Source organism: Xyrauchen texanus, chromosome 46 (genome assembly GCF_025860055.1).
Source record: "Xyrauchen texanus isolate HMW12.3.18 chromosome 46, RBS_HiC_50CHRs, whole genome shotgun sequence".
NCBI lineage: Eukaryota > Metazoa > Chordata > Actinopteri > Cypriniformes > Catostomidae > Xyrauchen > Xyrauchen texanus.
The window spans coordinates 12,823,539-12,835,965 of NC_068321.1; positions in this window are offsets into that span (position 1 = coordinate 12,823,539).

A 12,427-nucleotide genomic window follows, 5' to 3' on the forward strand; every position below is an offset into this window, starting at 1 on the left:
CGCCGTCCGGCCACCAGATGCTCTTCCTTTGGACACTCCTCTTTTTGCTCCTCTTTTGAAGCCTCTTCCTTTGATAAATCTTTAAATTTCTGCTTTATGTGTAAGAGCGTAGGGTGTGTAGCTGAACATATCTGACAGCTCTTCTTTTCTTCACAGGCATTACTCATGTGACCTCCTATAAAACAACTGAAACAAAGTCCTTTGCTCTTAAGAAATTCAAGCTTTTCTTTGTGCAACTTTCTTTGGAGTTTCTTGCACTGTTCCATGGTATGATCTCCCTGACAGAAGATACAAGGTTTCTTGAAGGCTTTGTCCATACTTGTTCCCTTCTCATGAGCTTTCTTGTTTCCAGCACCAGCAGCATCTTTCTCAAGTTTCTGTTCCTTTACTTCAGTTGCTAGCGTTGTGATGTTTTTCTTTCCACTTGACTTTTCAGTCTGGCACTTTGTTTGTCCTGAGATTTCCCCAAACACAGGGTGTGTTGCCAGTTCAGCCTGAGTGGTGACAAATGACACAACGTCTTTGAACTTTATCCGCCGATCTTGTTTTTTCTGAATGTCTATGGCGACACTCCTGAATTTCTCTCTGAGCCTGTATGGGAGCTTTGAGATAATCGTGCGCATGTTAGCAGCATTTTCCATCTCTTCTAAGTACTCCAGATCCGACATTGCATTATTGCAGTTTGTCATAAAGAGGGCGTATGCTTCAAGTGCCTTGTTGTCATCTGATTTAATGGCAGGCCAGTTTAAAGCTTTATCAAGGTATGCCATAGATATCTTATATTTATCACCAAAGCGTTCCTTTAGCAGTTTCTTGGCTTCAGGGTAACCCTGATCTGGATCCATATGAAAACAGCTATGCACTAAGTCATTAGGCTGCCCATTTGTGTGCTGCTCTAGATAGTAAAGCCAATCTTTGCTATTTTCAGTTTTGCTTTCTATGCGGTGCTCAAAAGCTCTCATGAAGAGACTATATTCTAATGGGTCTCCCTTGAAAACTGGAATGTTCGGTGATGGCAATGTAGATAGCCTTTGCTGCTTTATTAAGCTTTCAGTGATATCGTTTTGCCGTTGCATGACGGTAACCAAATTATCTGAAGTGACAGGAGCTCGCATCGCATCTGCGCCTCTTTCACTAGTGTGGTTATGCAAAGTTCCACAGCTAGATACACTTCTCTTACTGTGGCCGACATCACATTTCCTTGACGCAGACGACAATATTTCCACCTTACTGCTTTTGGTTCTACTTGACACATCTGAACTTTCATAGTTTCTTAACACGGCTAATCGTGCATCGGTTGCAGCGAGCTCTGCTTGCAGCTCCAACTCTTCTTTTTCAACCTTGAGCTGTAGTTCTTGCTCCTCTAAAGTCTGTCTTTTTCTCAATGTAGCTGACTTGGCTAACAGAGCAGCTCTCTCCAATTCAACCTTTAAGCGCTCAGCACGAGCAGACGATGTTACAGAAGTAACAGAAACAGACTTAGATTTTCTAGACTTACTGGATGTGACTGACACACTATCTTCAGGATGTATCTGATCACTAACCTTGTTAGCCTCTTCTCTGTGTAGTATTGCATTCTGTATCCATGCATTCACTTCTTGCACATATTCTCTGTGCTCATTATTTCTTGGCTCAAAACAATCCGTTTGATCTGTGTTCAAATTGTCTGTGCGTTCAAGCTGGCAGAATATGTCCTTGACGTCAGCATTTATTTTACTGAATTCCTTTATCAGTGTTTCATACTTGACCAACAATTCCTTTGCTATGATTTCCACATTTGCATCATCGTCCATTAAAGCATACAGTTCATTCTTTTTCACAGTAAGTTGTCCTAGTATAGCTCTTCTGGAACTTATTTTTGCCTGCAGACTATATTCCAATGCTTTAAGTGTCGGTTTAACCACTCGCTTTTCTTCAGTTAAGCTTACCATGGCTTCTGTTCCTGTCTCCATCGTGATTGCTTTTATAATCGGTCCGTTTTTTACAGATTTCACTTGCAACAGTCACGCAACAACAACGTCGAACTCATTGAGGCCGTTAGCGATCCATTTAGCACTCACCAGCCTCGAGCACAGCGCGTGATCAGTCTAGTTGAGAAAGTCAGTCCCTCGTTGAACTTTCATTCATGTTCCACTTTTCACAAACCTCTCCAAAGGCTCGTAGTCCACTGTCAAGCGGGTTTTCTTACTAATGTAAATGTTTGAAATATTGAGCAGTGCAATGGCTTACACTAATAACTATCTAACATTATTCCAAGCAATTAGTTCCATTTGCAGTGTCCATTGTAAGCTCAGCTACACAGTTCAATAAATCCACTTCAGAAACGTTGTTGAAATAAAAGATTTTTATTCCGGTTTTTATTCCTTGGTTTCCGATTTACAAAAGAAAATGTGAGCTGAATAATACAATTACTCACTATTGCTGATGTTGGCAGTGTCAATAATTTTTGTTTTGCCTTTTAGCATTCCCCTATCATCTGATACCTCATTGGCAAATGCTCATGTGCTGTTGGGTTTGCTTACAAAATTGTTATGTCTAGACCATGTGTGTTGGCTATGAATTACTTCTTTAGCTGCCCACTTTGCTACTTCATCTGCAAGCCTGTTCCCCTTTGCTTCTTCTGAGTCACCAGTGACATGGCCTGCCACTTTGATTACTGCTAATCTGGAAGGCAGCTGTGCTGTTTTAATCAAATCAGCTACCACATTATGATGTGATACTGGTTTTCCATCTGAAGTTTTATAATTGCTTTCTTCCCAAATGTGACAAGGCAGAGGGCGGGGCCGGGTCGTGATTATACACACCTGGTCCCTTATCAGGCTAATTAAGCCTCCGAGAGGGATAAAGGCTGATTGCGGATGGAGATGCGATGATTTGGATCCTAGGATCAAGTGAAAAGTCAGAGCTCATAGGTTGTTGTTTATAAAGCAACCCATCTTGGAGGAAGTAGAAGGGAGATGAAGTCTTGTCTCCCACTTCACGAGCTAAAGAGAACAATTCTTGAAGAGTATCATCTGCCTGCTGCACTTTAATAAGGTCATCTCGAGTCACATTTTAAAGTGGAGATAAAGAACAAGTCATGAATGCCACTCTTGCTTTTGCAACACTTGCTGTGAAGTCAGGGAAGATGGTTATCGGTTGACCATTGAACTGTAGTGATGCCAGCAATCATGCTTTCTTCAGGATCTCCTCCCGGTCTTGATAATAACGCATGCGGACAATGATAGCTCACGGATTCCCTCCGGGTCATCTTGGTGCCAGACTTCGATGTGACCGATCAACTCGCAGCTCTCTTTCAATTTTAAGCACCTCTCGGAGCAATTTAAGGACCGTCATCATGCTACTCGAACCCAGTGTTTCAGCAACTCCCATAATTCGCACATTATTTCTCCTCATCCTTCTCTCTATATCTTCACATTTCTCTTCCAATTATTTTACTTGATTTTCTAGTTTGGTCACCTTTGTTTGCATCATTACAATTTGTCTGACCATGTCGACAAACCTTCCTCCACGTCTCTGATATTGGCCTTCACTTTTTCAAGTTCGGTGCGCATAGCTAATGTGCTATGAGCTATTTCCGACCTCATTTTCTGTAAGTCATTTTAAGAAAGTCGATGTCCTCCATTAGCACCGCTTTCATTTCGATTGTATTATTGAGCCAATCTCTGATCTCATGGAGGCCAATCCATTTCATCATGTCTTCCTTGAAGGGAGAGTTGAGTTTGACTGGACTGGTGGGCGTATTCCTCCCCAGCCTAATCACTAGGCCGTGAATTTACCGATCCATCACACTTGAATTTTGAGGTTTGCTTCCATGATTAAATCTCTTGACATCCCTGTTGAAATGTTAATAGTATCAATAACTCCAGCCAACAGCAAATGGATTGTAATTAATCAATCCAAACAGCTCAGCTGCTTGTGCGGATCTGTATGGAAGTGAATATGCTTCGATAATACAATTTGGAAGTTAAGTTAAGGCATAACCACACCAGTATACAGTATCATACGTCCGGCTGCAAGAGGTGGATGCATGCAGATGATCAAAGAAATCATGTGAGTAATCAGAAAACTGGTCACTGGTTAACAAATTATGCAATGACAAAGTTGTACCATGTACAATGGAGGTTGATTTAATAGTTATATTAGCAGTAGCCAACAAAATAGCCTCATACCCTGATCGACATTGTGCTGTCATGTGATTATTGCTCCTACCTTATGCACGATGTGTACAGTTATAGGGTGTGAAAGAACAATGCTGCAGCAGCAACCGCCCGCAGACATGCAGGGAGGCCTTTGGCAACTTCATCTAATGTCTTTGACAAGTATGCCACTGGTCTATATGTTCCAAAATGGGACTTGGTGAGGATCGCTGCTGCTGTGCCTCCAGCCTCATGCACAAACAGATGGAATGGTTCACCATAGTTTGGCAGATCTAGAGCTGGTGGGGAACTTAGAATGCTACACAAGTGCTTGAAAGCCATGTCCATTTCAGCAGTCCATTTTATGGCCTCTTCGGCCCCTGAGAGTGCGGCCTCTCTCAATATCTTGTCGTACAATGAGCAGTTCAAGACCAAGGCTTGACAATAATTAATTAGACCCAGAAAACCTTGCATTTGGGTCTTTATTGTCGGATGCTGAATGGTGGTTATTGTGGAGATACGAACTGTTCCTTTCTGCAGCTCATAACCCAGATAGCCAACTCTCTGTTTCACCCATTGCAGCTTGTCTTTTCATGCCTTGAAAACAGATACCAGGGGATATAGAGACTCACCTGCTGTGTTTTCTGCAGAAGTGCACGCTACTCTGAAGGACACCAAGCTGCCACCACAAATCTGTCTATTGCAATATGCTGATGACATCCTGGTTTCCAGCCTGGATGTCAAGTCATGCATAGCCGCTTCAAACATTGTGTGCAATGTGTTAGCAAAGGCTGGTTTCAAGGCATCCAAAGAAAAGCTGCAATGGGTGAAACTGAAAGTTGACTATCTGGGTCATTAGCTGCAGAAAGTAACAGTTTGTCTCTCCACAGACAGAGTGAAGACATTTACCACATTTCAACACCCGAAAACAAAGACTCAAATGCAAAGTTTTCTGGGTTTAGTAAATTATTGTCGAGCATGGGTGCCAACTGCTCATTATACAACAAAATCCTGAGAGAAGCCAAACTCTCAGGGGCCGAGGAACCTATAAAGTGGACTACTGAAATGGACATGGTTTTCAAACATCTACGTAACAGCCTCAGCTCTCCACCAGCCCTAGGCTTACCGAATTATGGTGAACCCTTTCATCTGTACGTGCACGAGGCAGCAGGCACAACAGCAGCGATCCTCGCTCAGTCCCATGGTGGAACATACAGACCAGTGGCGTACTTGTCAAAAACCCTAGATGCAGTCGCCAAAGGCCTCCCTGCATGTTTGCGAGCAGTTGCTGCTGCGATGTTGATGGTACAAGATGCAGAATGTATTGTTCTCTCACATCCATTGGTCATGCACACCTCTCACCAGGTAGGAGCCATTATGCATAACATTACTATACAAAACATGACAGCACAACGTTGATCGGGGTATGAAGCTATATTTTTGGCTACTGCTAATCTGACCATTAAACAAACTTCCGTTGTACACGGTCCAACGTTATCGTTACACAAATTGCTAACCAAAGGGGAATTTTCTAATGATTCACATGACTGTCTCGATCGCCTTAACACATGTTAACCGATGTTTCATCATCCACCCTGGAGGAGGGGGACCATTGGTAAATTGACCGGTCCTGTTCCAAGCCAAATGATTCCGTATACTGGTGTGGTTCTGCTGTTACTGTGACTCCCGAATCGAATTATCGAAGCTTATTCGCTCCCATATAAATCTGCAAAAGCAGCTGAGTTGTTTGCGTTGATCAGAGCATGCCAATTGGCTAAAGTCAAATCAATCAACATATACACAGACTCAAAGTATGCTTATGGGGTGGTATATGACTTTGCCCGAATGTGGGAAGAAAGAGATTTCAAGACAGATGAAGGAAAACCCATATCACATCATAACCTGGTTGCAGAATTATTGAGAGCAGCACAGTTGCCTGCAAAATTGGCTGTAATAAAAGTGGCAGGAAACATGACTGGGGAACTGGAAGAGGCAAAGAGAAATAGATTATCTGATAGAGTAGCAAAGTGAGCTGCAAAGGAAGCTGTGGTAAGCCCTGATCTGAATCAAGCTGAAGAGACTGTTTCCATGATGCAATCAACACTGGTAAAAGACACTGATATTAAATTGTTACAGGCAAATCCATCTGAATCTGATCTTCAACATTAGGCCTTAAATGAGGTCAACTGGACCAGACTAATTTGATAAGGGATAAACAAGGTCGTTTGGCTCTGCCCAAGACCGCAATAGTAGTACTTTTTTGATATTATCAAGGTATCTTGCACGTTTCAAAAGAAAATGTTATCCAGTCAATCAATCAAACCTATTGTATAAATGGGGTACGAAATGCAGTACATTTTATCCTGGACTCATGTCTAACGTGCGCACAGAATAACAGAAAAGCCAACAAAGCATGACTCGTTACCACATTCAGAATTGCCATTTCAACACCTGCAAATTGATTTTACACACATGTCACTGTGCAGGAAAAACGAATTATTGCTCTTGATAGTGGATCCCTTTTCCAAATGGACAGAATGGAAAATTCTGGCAAAAGAAATAATACAGAGATTCGGCATTTCAACCGTTATCGAAAGTGACAATGGCACTCCATTCACGTCCAAAGTTACGCAACTACTCACAAAGGAATTTGACATAAAATTGGCATTTCAATATACCGTATCACCCACAGTCGGCAGGTGTGGTTGAACAGACAAATCGAACATTAAAATAACACTTAAACAAAGCCTGCACTGAAACCGGAAGAATATGGGTTGATGTCCTACCAGCTGTGTTTACTGAACTCAGAATGTCACCATACTCCGTTGTTAAACTCTCCCCATTTGAAATACTAATGGGTAGGCCCGTTCCGGTCACAGTGCTGGCAGTGACCAGAATGGGAGTGCTGACTGACCTTCAACTGCAGTGGATCCATGCAAGCTGTGTGAAACATGCACCTGAGGAGGGCCTGACTGGTTCAAGGGTGAACGGTGAAAGCACTGGAGGAACAGTGCCTAACCGGGAATATGCGAATTAGGAGGACCTGAGGAGGGACCCGAAACAGTCAACATGAAAACATTCTTACTGATGCTCCTTTTATGGCAGGCAGTCATGTCTAATCCTGTCCGCCCAGTGCCATCACAACAGCAAACAGTCACAAGTGTAAATCCAATCCCTAGAAATAATGTATGGTGGTTGTGGATGAACTACACCGCTGGTGGTAAACAATGTATAGTGTGCTCTCGATCACCAGCATCGATTTCTTATGTCATCCCCGTGCCAATGAATACAACAACATGCTTAACTCATCAGGAGGAGCTGATTAAGAAGAGGCCTTCATGTCTAAACTATGCAATCAATCCGCCACTATCCGGTACCAACAAAACAACTCTGACCTGCACCGACCATGATCCCACAACAGTGCTTTATAATGAGTCAATGTGCTCTTTTAATTTTTTACTTCAGAGGGCTAGTGGATGTGTTAATGAAACTACGCTAGATAATTCTCAATGTACCAACTGACCAATGCCAGGTGCCAGACCACCCATGCTGGTTTCCTGGATCAAGTTCAAGAAGACTGAATGTTTTTAATTCTCTGATATGGGTAACAAAACATAATTCCATGAAAAAATTGTTTTGGATGAAATACTGTTCTCAGGTGAACTTGACCAAGGCCAACGGAACTTACCCACATCAAAGCGTCGGTTTACCCACACAAATATTCCAGAACATGAGAAGGGTTGCAGATATGTGGTGGGTATGTTCTGGCAATGATTCAGAACACCTTATCGCAACCCCCCCCCCCACACACACACACACACACCATTTGATGGTTTATATTTTATGGTAATGTTACAGGAACATGTTTCTGTTATGAAGGTATGGGTAAATACATGGAAGTGAAGTGATGCCTGAAGTATATCTAGGCAGTGTTCGACAGCCAACAGAACCGCATAGCTCTGGATTACCTCTTAGCTAAGGATGGAGGAGTATGTAAAATGTTTGGGGACAAATGTTGTACATACATCCCAGGTCACACTGATGATGATGGTGAATTCACAAAAGTGTTGAAGGAAATGGAAATGGACATCAGGGAATATGGGGAATTTTTTTTAATATGTTTGGATGGTTTGCCCCTGGATGTCCTCCATTATATCAATCGCTGTATGTATTCTGGTTATGATAGTATTTGGCCCATGTATGCTACAATTGCTGATACAAAAATTAAATACAAAGATAAACAGGCATAACATTGCTATGCTTCACTATGTATGTATGTATGTATGTATGTATGTATACCTACTGCTGAAGCTGTTGAAAGGGCTATGTGATTTCACTTTCAGGATAAAAGTGGGCAATGTAAAATAATAAGGCCTCTCAACAACTTCTTAATCAATACAACTTGTTCTTCCTGACAAACTGCCATTTTTATAAATGTGTTTCTTGTATCTGTACTGTCTGTCCTAAGCCCTCGTGTCAAATATGTATGTTACGTGTGGTATATATTCAAAAGTACTAACCAATACCATCTCAGTAAAACCTATATAAAGTAATGTAACCATTATAATGTAACCATGGTAAGGAGATAAACACAGAGGTATCTAATGGGTTTGGCCGACATACAGAGCAGAAAGTAGATGCTCATATGTGTGACCTTTAAGGCTAATTACATGAAGAACCACAGTGTTGTTATAGTGCTTGGAAAGTATATTCTATAGAATGTTTTTTTTTTTTTAAATAGATTAGTTAATAAGTTTCCACCACTAAATAAAAGCCAGATGGCCTAGGAAATAATGGTGGCGAGCTGAAAGGATGCAAAGTGTGAGTCCATTGGCTGGAGATAGTGGAATTGAAACATTAATGGACTCAGGAAAGATAACAAAAATATATAAAGCTGAAGGGACAGAATTTGATAGGGAGAACGGACAGCTGGCCTTCTCAGGTTTATTGGTTGCTCAATAAACTTCTACTTTTGAGATCTGGAACCCCGGACTCTGAGAATTTTCTTGCAGGAGGATTGTGTAGAGGATTACGTAGGGAGTACACGGGAGGCAGATTGCAAACAAAGGTAACACTTTTAATCCGTCAACTCAGCACTTTACAGCTTCACAAATTAACTCAGCTCTTTACTGCTTCACAAATCACAGCTTTGGGCTCTCTCAGTCAGGGCTCTCTCAGTCTCTGACTCTTCCCCTGTCTGGAGGTTCTGTGGTTTTTATATGCCGAGTAGTAAATACAATATACGTTGTGACAAAAATTATTTATGGCCTATGATTTATGACCTAATTGGTGTACATTTGACCTTTTGATACCTGTCCCCCCTCCACTCCCCTCCCCTCCCTTCCCTCCCCTTCCCACCCCTCCCTCTGGCAGTTGTGCAGGCTGTGGTATGGATGTGTTTGGTCAGCTGTTCTGATATCTCAGCGCTGTAGCTGAGACCATCTGTGTATTTGTTTAATGGAAAACTGAGATGACAAAATAATGTATGGTATAAGACTTGTTTTCTCTCAACTCAGACTAAAAAATTGTGATTGATTAAATATTTAATCGATGTAATCATTGAGATAAAATAAAGTAATGTGTGTGGGTCATTTTATTTTTTATTATAATTGTAAGACATAAAAAGTAGTATTACGTTTAAAATGTGTTTAAATGATGTGTCATTAATGGGGTGTAATGCTTGGTGAAAAAACTGGGGGTGTTAAAATAATGCTTGGTATAAGATGTTTTTACTTTTTGACAAAGAGAAGAAAATGTGTTTTTAAACATTAGGTTGTCTAACACATCTCTAGACATGTAAAACAAGCACAAGATGCTGAACAAAAACTTTACCATAAAATGTATTTAACATTTTTATTTCAACAAAGATCTTTTAAATGAAATGGCATACATTAATTATAAAATGTAACACAAAGAGTCTTACATTTTTCTGTTCAAAGTCCTTTCACAACCTCATCCAATGATAATGGAGTAAGAAAGACACTGTTTAACATTAACCTAGCAAACAGGATACGTTTTGTAAAAGCATAATATATCATTTTAACTATAGCTTTAACACAAAAATCTTACATTTCTCCGTTTAAAGTCCTTTCACGAGCTTATCAAAAACGATAATGGAGTAAGAAAGTTGACAAGCCCCCCTCCGGTGGGTGGAGTTTAACCCTGCGGTTAAGATTATTTCACATCTTTTTTTCTTAGGAAGCATGTGTGTTTTTAAAGTATTATTTAAACGTATAGCTTTAGCGCTAAAAAATGTCTTTAACAAAACGGTGAAAATGTGTTTTAAACAAAATGTATCAAGTTGGCAAACACAACAATGTCACTCTAAAAATTATAAAAAACTTTAACAACATTCACTAGGCAATACAGTATTTTAGCAAACAGGTTTATTTTACTAAAATGCAATAATGTTTTTTATACAATTCTGACGGTATCTTTAATATTCCAAGACCAGGGATGTAGTGGAGGCTAAACGCAGGTAAACGCCGTTTACGCACCTCCCAAAATTCGGAAATAGCGTTTACCCACCTCCAAAGTGGGTTTATCCACCTCTAAATTGCGTTTATCCACCTCTAAATAGATAGTTCCTAAGCCATTTTAAATTAAGCTTATGTCGTTTTAGTTTCATATTGTTCATTATTAGTTTCATAGGTTGTTAAACCTAAGACGAAGTCTTTCATAATGCGCTGCTGCCAGTGTTTCCCATGCGCATGCATCGATATTGACTACTACCAGCTATATACAGCGTGCTGACCTCAAAAATCCAGCTGTATTCTAACAATAACTTAGCTCTCCTTATTAGCTAGGCTCCTTGCATGCTGGCTAATAAGTAATAACTGACAGTGCTGTGTTGGACAGATTTATGCAGCGGTGTTCCATGACGGAGAGAGAGCGCGAGAGGTACGGGTGAGAGAGAGAGAGAGAGAGAGAGAGAGAGAGAGAGAGAGAGAGAGAGAGAGGGACGAGCGAGAGGTAGCCTAGTGCTGCGCGAATGCGCTACGGCTCTCTGCAATCAAATACGATTTTAAATAGGCTTAGTAAAAAATAAAAAATAAATCGAAAATCAATGTGTGGCGGTCAGCGTTGATATTGAGGCGGGCAAAAATTCTTTGATTCCAGCTTGTTAAATGTGAATATGTTCTGTCTTCTCTCCTCTGTGACAGTAAACTGAATATCTTTGAGTTGTGGACAAAACGAGACATTTGAGGACGTCATCCTCCTGGGCTTTTGGGAAACACTGATCCACATTGTTCTGACATATTATAGACCAAACAACTAATTGATTAATCGAGAAAATATTCAGCAGATTAATCGACTATGAAAATAATCCCAAATCCCTAATCATTATGTACAGTATTGCATTGGAAGCCCTGGATATAAGCCTCCCTCTCTATCTCTCTTAAATATTTTTGTTCTCTCTGTTTTGTCATTTAGTAAACTTTATAGATTTCAACCATATTATTCCTTCTTGGGTCTCTTTAACAAGAACTTAGATTAATGTATGAATTTAATAGTGATTGTGTGACCTATGAGGGAACAACCAGTGATACCCTTGGTAGTATCATCAAATGATAGCCTATAGCGATGTCATCAGGATACACATACACTGGTAGGCAGTGGCCCACCTTACCGGGTGACCACGTCGTGGTCCACCAGAATTTATAGTTTACCCACCTCTTTTTTTACCACTACACCTCTGCCCAAGACGAGTGGATCCTAGGAGCGGGGCAAGAGCTGTCTCTGCAACTTTCGTGAAGACGCGAGGGGACAGAGACATGCCGAAGGGGAAGACTTTGTACTGATATGCCTGGCCGTCAAACTCGAACCGTAGGAAGGGTCGGTGTCGAGGCAGAATTGAGATGGGAAAGTATGCGTCCATCAGGTCTACCACTGCGAACCAATCTAGATGCCGGACGCAAGTTAAGATGTGTTTTTGCGTGAGCATTTTGAACGGGAGTTTGTATAAGGCCCGGTTGAAAACTCTCAAGTCCAGGGTCAGTCGTAAGCCGCCACCTTTCTTGGGTACGATGAAGTAAGGGCTGTAGAAACCCTTCTTCATCTCGGTTGGAGGGACAGGCTCTATTGCGTCTTTGAGTAGAAGAAAAGCGATTCCCACGTGCAGGGATTTGGCATGTTCACTGTGTACTGCGGAGAAGCGGACGCCCGTGAAGGGGTGCGGGGGCCTGTCAAACTGAATTGCATAACTGAGTCGGATGGTCTGGGCCAGCCAGCGTGACGGGTTGGGAAGTGAAAGCCACGCATCCAAGCTCCGTGCTAGGGGCACCAAA